The sequence below is a fragment of the Ranitomeya imitator genome, chromosome 3, assembly GCF_032444005.1.
Source record: "Ranitomeya imitator isolate aRanImi1 chromosome 3, aRanImi1.pri, whole genome shotgun sequence".
NCBI lineage: Eukaryota > Metazoa > Chordata > Amphibia > Anura > Dendrobatidae > Ranitomeya > Ranitomeya imitator.
This window is the reverse complement of record NC_091284.1, coordinates 451,293,466-451,302,199: the sequence shown is the minus strand read 5'-3', so window position 1 is coordinate 451,302,199 and position 8,734 is coordinate 451,293,466. Positions and strand designations below refer to the sequence as shown.

General features: G+C 43.8%; 1 pseudogene; it reads right to left on the bottom strand.

The window, feature by feature from the left end:
- Positions 1–1,881: 1,881 nt before the first annotated feature.
- On the bottom strand, positions 1,882–2,633 carry LOC138672146 (calcineurin subunit B type 1 pseudogene; annotated as a pseudogene).
- Positions 2,634–8,734: the final 6,101 nt, after the last annotated feature.

Below are 8,734 nucleotides of genomic sequence, written 5' to 3'. Positions count from 1 at the left end.
GCGGATAATGCTTCCAGGCACTTAGCCACCACCACCACCACCACCTTGTGTTCCACACGGTCAAGTCTGAGTAGCCCTAAGTGTGGCCAGGATATTCCTCACCCTTATCCTCCTTCCTCCCACCATGCCGAGTGCCCTGAGACAACTGATCCCACACTTGGACACTCTGAAGAGCAGTTCAGTTTTCCATTTCAAGATTCAGAAATCTCTGCCGGTCAAATTGAAGTGGGGAAAGATAAGATCACACATAGAGCTGCCCAAAGCTTTGACCAGCCCAGGTCACAAGAAGGTGATGGTGGGAAAGTGTCACAAGAGGTGGACGATGATGAGACACAATTGCCAGAAGCTCAGGAGAAGGAGCAGGGTGCGGATGTGGAAGATGAGGTGGTGGATGACATAGTGACTGACCCAACCTGGTAGGAGGACATGCATAGTGAGGACAGCAGCACAAATGGGGAAAGAGGCATTTCCCCCCAACAGGTAGGAAGAAGCAATGTGATGGCCACAGACAGAAGGTGTGCATCCATTCCCAGTAACACCAACATGATTAAAGTTGCCATTCCACCTATGAGATCTTCCCGAGTCTGGCTATTTTTTAAAGACTCTGCTGATAACCCCAAACAGGCCATTTGCAGCACCTGCCATGCCCGCATCAGGAGGGGTAGCAAAACAACCAGCCTGACCACCACCAGCATGATCAGGCACATGACAGCAAATCATCCGACTTTGTGGGCCAAACCCCAGGATCCAGGAGCACTGTCTGCAGGTGACACCACTGCTTCTTCCACTGTTTTGCGCAGAAGCCAATCCCCAGTTTACCATGCATGTGAAGATGCTTCGTGCTCTGCACCTGTTGTTGCCCACAGTCAACCAGCACCATCATTATGCACGTCCTTGTCCTTGTCCCAGCGTACCCTTCAGATGTCTATAACCCAGTCTTTAAAATGCAAGCGGAATAACCCATCCAACGCCCCACAGGCCACAGTCCTCAATTCTAATAATTCTCTTCTGCTTGCATTAGAAATGCTGCCTTTAAGGCTTGTTGAGACGGAAGATTTTCATAACTTGATGGCGGTGGCCGTCCCAAGGTACTCAGTCCTCAGTCGCCACTATTTCTCCTGGTGTGCCATACTGTCATTACACCAGCATGTGTCCCACAACATTACCCGTGCCCTCAACAATGCTTTTACCGGGAAAGTCCACCTAACCACGGACACGTGGACAAGTGCTTGTGGGCAGGGACGGTGCATCCCAATGACGGCACACTGGGTTAAGATAGTGGAAGCCAGGACCCAGTCGGACCTTGGGATGGAACACATCCTCCCCATGCCGAGCATTGCTGGCCCTACCTCAATCAGGGTTGCCCCCACAGTATACAGCTCCTGCTCCTCCTCCTCTTCACCCTCCATCTCTGAAATCAACATATCAGTCATAAGCTGGAGGCACTGCAGCACTGCCTCAGCCAAGCAGCAACAGGCTGTGCTGAAGCTATTCTGCATAGGTGGCAAACCGCACAATGAGTTGTGGACAGTGCTGAAAGAGCAGTCAGATGTTTGGATGACACTTTTATTTAAAAAAAAAGGATTTTACATTGGAAAATTGGGCATGACATTACATTGTTTTTTTTTACTCTAGCTTCCTTTGTTTTCTTTACTCAAGTAACTTAATTTAAAGCCCACCCAACGACTACGTATAAAGCCATCTATATTCTCTTTAGAAAAGACAAAGAAAAAAAAAGGATAAAAAAAAATAAGCCATCTCCCTTCTTTTTCCTCCATCAAACCAATACGGTCTTCCCCATTGCGCGGTCCTTCAGACCGTAAAGTGCTGCACCGAGTTATTGAGAGAGTTACAAAGTTCAATGACACTTAAGTTGTTGACTTCATGAGGCTCATGTTGGAAAATGTGGCTTCACAGAGAAAAATACTTCCATTTAAAATACACAGAGAGCGTTGCTGGACGTCTTGAGCAGATCTTCAGAGATGGAGAAGAAAGCAGAAGTGTTGGGTGCTGCTCGGAGGAGTCACACATCGACCACCATCTTTTTGTGGATATCTAAACCTCCTACCACAGCACAAAACTCTTCGAAAGATATCCTCCCATCTCCATCTTTATCTGCATTGATAATCGTTTTGTCTACTATCTGCTGCAGCTGGGTGTCTTTCAGATTGTTTCCCACCATCATCTTCAATACTTGGAAAAGCGTGCCGTTAGAGATGTAGCCGTCTTTGTCCATGTCATAGATACGGAAAGCGAACCGCAACTTCTGCTCCTTGTCGCCCTTCGCACTGAACTAGGACACACCTTCAATCAACTCTTTAAAGTCGACCTCTCCATTGCCGTCAGTATCAAATATGTTTATTACTCGCTGGACGAGCGGGTTTTGCTGCAGCTCAGGTAATGACATGAACATCTCTACGCTCAGAGAGCCAGAATTGTCCAAATCGAGTTTCTTAAACCTTTTCCTCAGCCGTTTGATCTCATCAGCATCAAAGTGTGAGCACATCTCCAACGGGTAGCTTGCTTCATTTCCCTTGTTTTTTTTCTTCTGTTGATCCATTTCACAGACTGACAATGAGTAAAATACAGATTCAGATAATGTAATATAAATCCACCTTGTAATACTTCATAACATCGATCGACCACCACAGGTGCGCGGAACTCCGTCTTGACTGGACGTGCACTCCAGGGGCTTAATCCGAATAGTAGATGTGGTGCGCAGGTCACTGGTGGCAAGCAACTGGTTAATGATACAGGAAGAAATAAAATATATTCCAGTACTAAACAAAATAAAAAGTTAAAATGGCCACTTTATTGAAAACTCTTTTAAAACATATAGAAAAAATATCCTAGGTGACGTCACATGTGACGTGCCCAGTTAAACCTCCTGAACACTTCTTAATCAGAGATCTCTGGGCTGTGATGACCCTCTTTTATATGTAAAAAAAAAAAAGATTTTACATTGGGGAATTGGGCATAACATTACATTGGGCCTACTTCTTAACTCGGTCTCCTGCAATCTGTCCTGTACCTGCCAGTAGATCACCAGGGTGAACGTGCTCTGTATTGTTATAGGCCAGTGAATTTTGGGCAAGGGGGTTGTGATGGCACTATTTTTTTAAGTCCAAAAAGGACAACACATTGGGGAATTGGGCATGACATTACATTGGGCCTACTTCTTCATTCTGTCTCCTGCCATGTGTCCTTTAACTGCCACTAGATCACCAGGGTTAACGTGCTCTGTACGGTGCATTTTGGGCAAGGGGGCTGTGATGGCACTCTTTTTTTTAAAAAAAATGGACCCCACTTTGGGGAATTGGGCATGACATTCCATTGGGCTGACTTCTTAACTCGGTCTCCTACAATCTAAAATGTACCTCACACTAGATCACCAGGGTGAATGTGCTCAGTACTGTTGTAGGCAGTTGAAGTTTGGGCTAGGGGCATGCATTGGCATTAAGGTACTCCCATTGGGGAATTGTTTGGCAGATCATGCACTGCATTAGAAGTCTCAGAGACCTACACCACTACATTGGCCCTAATTCTTAACTCTGTCTCCTGCAATGTCTCTTCCTTATCTCCGACAACATGACCTGGGTGAACATGCTTTGTACTGTTATAGGCCCGTGAAGTTTGGACAAGGGGGGCTGTGAAGGCAACAGTATATTTTTAAAAAGGTACCCCTATTGGTGAAACCACATCCTTGATGGCAAACACTTCATATTTGTTTACCTTAAAGAGCTCACTTGAAAAGCTCATTTTTGTGTTGCCTGGTTGCTCAAATTTGACACAATACACTTCATATAAATTTAATAAAGCAATGCTGCTAGGGTTGAGCGACCTTTACTTTTATAGGATCGGGTCGAGTGAAATCGGCCGATCCTATAAAAAAGTCGGGGTCGAGGTCGGCCGAAACTCGAAACCCAATGCTGTGCATTGGGTTTCCAATGGTTCCCAGGGTCTGAAGGAGCGGAAACTCTCCTTCAGGCCCTGGGATCCATATTTAAGTGTAAAATAAAGAATTAAAATAAAAAATATCGCTATACTTACCCTCTGACGCGCCCTGGTACTAACCGGGAACCTTCCTTCCTTCGAATCAGCGCTTCCAGGACCTTGCGGTGACATCGCGGTGACGTCGCGGCTTGTGATTGGTCGCGTGGCCACCCATGTGACTGCTCGCGCGAGCAATCACAAGCCGCGACGTCACGCAAGGCCCTGCAAGCGCTGATTCTTAGGAAGGAAGGCTGCCGGAAAGAAGCAGGGCGAGTCCGAGGGTGAGTATATTCCTATTAGGTATATACTCACCCTCGGACGCGCCCTGCTTCTTTCCGGCAGCCTTCCTTCCTAAGAATCAGCGCTTGCAGGACCTTGTGTGACGTCGCGGTGACGTCGCGGCTTGTGATTGGTCGCGCGAGTGGTCACATGGGCGGCCGCGCGACCAATCACAAGCCGCGATGTCACCGCGACGTCACCGCAAGGTCCTACAAAGCGCTGATTCGAAGGAAGGAAGGTCCCCGGTTAGTACCAGGGCGCGTCAGAGGGTAAGTATAGTGATATTTTTTATTTTAATTCTTTATTTTACATTAAATATGGATTCCGATACCGATTTCCGATATTGCAAACATATCGGAAATCGGGATCGGAATTCCGATACCACATTCAGAAGATCGCCGACTTCATGGCCGACCCCACACAGGGGTCGGGTCGGGTTTCATGAAACCCGATTTGCCAAAAGTCGGCGACTTCTGAAAGTGGCCAACCCTTTTCACTCAACCCTAAATGCTGCTAATTTGGCTCAGTAGTTCATTAAAAATATAGCTTTGTCCACTATATTAGTTTCTCTCCTTGAGAGCCATAACTTTGACTTCCTCAAATGTACAAATGGTGAATATACAAATGGCGATTTGTAAACAAGATTGAAATACTGTACACTGAATGCATTCAGACAATCACATAGCTGCATGTCTTGTAAAAGATTTCCAGCTGTGACAGACAATGCTCATAGTGCACAATCTTGATAAATGTTTGTTTACTTAGTTCACAAACATTTCAAAGCCTCTATACGTTTGCTGTTTGTCATTTTAAAACATTAAGGTTTACTGAAACTCTGCCTGTGGTGGTTTGATCTAAATCCTTGTGACTTTTATTTTCTAGGGGTGTATGGACCCTCATCTGATGAGTCCACGATATCTCAGTTTCATCCAACCTTGAAAAGTGGCCACTTGAAGGTCTGGGTGAAACTAGAGTTAAGGTACCTTCACACTAAACGATATCGCTAGCAATCCGTGACGTTGCAGCGTCCTCGCTAGCGATATCGTTTAGTTTGACACACAGCAGCGATCAGAATCCTGCTGTGATGTCGTTGGTCGGGGCTAGAGGGCCAGACCTTTCTTTGGTCGCTGGCTCTCCCGCTGACATCGCTGGATCGGCGTGTGTGACACCGATTCAGCGATGTCTTCACTGGTAACCAGGGTAAACATCGGGTAACTAAGCGCAGGGCCGCGCTTAGTAACCCGATGTTTACCCTGGTTACCATCCTAAAAGTAAAAAAAACAAACACTACATACTTACCTAACGCTGTCTGTCCTCCAGCGCTGTGCTCTGCACTCCTCCTGTACTGTCTGTGAGCGTCGGTCAGCCGGAAAGCAGAGCGGTGACGTCACCGCTCTGCTTTCCGGCCGCTGTGCTCACACAGACAGTACAGGAGGAGTGCAGAGCACAGCGCTGGAGGACAGACAGCGTTAGGTAAGTATGTAGTGTTTGTTTTTTTTACTTTTAGGATGGTAACCAGGGTAAACATCGGGTTACTAAGCGCGGCCCTGCGCTTAGTTACCCGATGTTTACCCTGGTTACCTGCATCGTTGGTCGCTGGAGAGCGGTCTGTGTGACAGCTCTCCAGCGACCAAACAGCGACGCTGCAGCGATCCGGATCGTTGTCGGTATCGCTGCAGCGTCGCTTAATGTGAAGGGGCCTTTACTCCATAGTGTAAATCACTATATAAGACCAGAGAAACATGACTAAGACAGATGTCAAAACTAGGGTACCTGTACATGTACAGTGTGCTGGTACCTGCATAATTGGGGACGCCCATGCAGTGTAGGTAATCTCCCAGGGGTTCTCTGTCTTTGTGTTGCTTCTCGGATATTCCAGGTGGATGATATTTAACACTAGAACTACCGCAGGTTTTATAATACCTATAACTACCATTAGGGGTCATTTTGACCCCCATTCAAAAGTACTGACTCTGGAGTAAAAATAACTTTTTTGTTGCCAACAAATTAAAGAACATTTATTTTAACTTAGTAGGAACAGTGTTAAGATCAAGTACAGCATGCATTTTCCTTTAACATGGTTATAGCATGAAGCTGAAGAATGATCTCCCATTTGCTAATTTTACTCCCAGTTGCTGTTTTATAGAGTATAATTGCGTTTATAGCTGCTAAATCAAGTATGTTACAAAACACCTGAACAGGCCATCGGCGGCTTCCAGATTTTGTGGTGTAATTTCGAGCCATCTGGTCTACTATGTGCACTCCTACCTTTGTTTAATTGTAAAATTGTACCGTTTCCAGTTTTTTTTTCTTGTCATTTCCAATTGCTACATCTGGGTGAAAACTACTGAACAAAATGACATTCTTATTTGGCTCACCTTGGTAACTGTAAGAGTGATGTCACCATTCTTCATCAGAGTAGTCTCATATGTATTTGTTATTAGGAGACTTGCCTACTACTACTTTTATGTATGGGGTAAAATTGACCCCTTTAGTACTTATTGGTATGAATTGTAAAATCCAGGCCCCTGAAAAAGTTTCAATTCATTTTTGTGTCCAAAAATATACACTACCATGAATAAATAAAAGTCACAAAAACTCAGAACTCATTTGTTAAAATTTTAGAAATTATAGGAAAAAGAAATAGCAAAAGGGTCAAAATGACCCCTCCGGTAGTTCTAGTGTTAAAAGCCTCTTGGTGATGATCTAAGTAGACTGTATGAAGGTAATCTTCATATATACGTAATCAGTATATTTATGTAATCCTTATATGTGCTAGTTATTAACCTTTGTATGTTATTGTTAACGTATACAAAAATGTACGCACTCACACTATTCAATCTTAATATTCCTTGAATTTTGTAGTTTGCAATGAAATTGCTTTGTATTGCATGGATTAGTCTTTTTTAACCCCTTAAGCCCCGAGGGGCACGAGGTTTGCACGATAATGACCAGGCCAATTTTTACAATTCTGACCATTGTCCCTTTATAAGGTTATAACTCTGGAACGCTTCAACGGATCCCAGTGATTCGACATTGTTTTCTCGTGACATATTCTACTTCATGATAGTGGTAAAATTTCTTTGATATTACCTGCATTTATTTGTGAAAAAAAATGAAATTTGGCGAAAATTTTGAAAATTTTGCAATTGTCCAACTTTGAATTTTTATGCAATTAAATCACAGAGATATGTCACACAAAATACTTAATAAGTAACATTTTCCACATGTCTACTTTACATCAGCACAATTTTTGAACCAAAATTTTTTTTTGTTAGGAAGTTATAAAAGTTAAAAGTTGACCAGCAATTTCTCATTTTTACAACACCATTTTTTTTACGGACCACATCTCATTTGAAGTCATTTTGAGGGGTCTATATGATAGAAAAAAACAATTGTGACACCATTCTAAAAACTGCACCCCTTAAGGTGCTCAAAACCATATTCAAGAAGTTTATTAACCCTTCAGGTGTTTCACAGGAATTTTTGGAATGTTTAAATAAAAATTAACATTTAACTTTTTTTCACAAAAAATTTACTTCAGCTCCAATTTGTTTTATTTTACCAAGGATAACAGGAGAAAATGGACCCCAAAAATTGTTGTACAATTTGTCCTGAGTATGCCGATACCCCTTATGTGGGGGTAAACCACTGTTTGGGTGCATGGGAGAGCTCGGAAGGGAAGGAGTGTCGTTTGACTTTTCAATGCAAAATTGACAGGAATTGAGATGGAACGCCATGCTGCGTTTGGGGAGCCACTGATGTGCCTAAACATTGAAACCCCCCACAAGTGACACCATTTTGGAAAGTAGACCCCGTAAGGAACTTATCTAGAGGTGTGGTGAGCACTTTGACCCACCAAGTGCTTCACAGAAGTTTATAATACAGAACCGTAAAAACAAAAAATCATATTTTTTCCCTAAATTATAATTTTGCCCCCAATTTTTTATTTTACCAAGGGTAAGAGAAGAAAATGGACCCCAAAAGTTGTTGTACAATTTGTCCTGAGTACGCTGATACCCCACATGTGGGGGTAAACCACTGTTTGGGCGTATGGGAGAGCTCGGAAGGGAAGGAGCGCCGTTTGACTTTTCAATGCAAAAATTGACTGGAATTGACATGGGACGCCATGTTGCGTTTGGAGAGCCACTGATGTGCCTATACATTGAAACCCCCCAAAAGTGACACCATTTTAGAAAGTAGACTCCCTAAGGAACTTATCTAGAGGTGTGGTGAGCACTTTGACCCACCAAGGGCTTCACAGAAGTTTATAATGCAGAGCCGTAAAAATAAAACACAAATTCCCACAAAAATTATATTTAGCCCCCAGTTTTGTATTTTCCAGAGGGTAACAGGAGAAATTGGACCCCAAAAGTTGTTGTCCAATTTGTCCTGAGTACGCTGATACCCCATATGTGGGGGGACCACCGTTTGGGTGCATGGGAGGGCTCAGAAGGGAAGG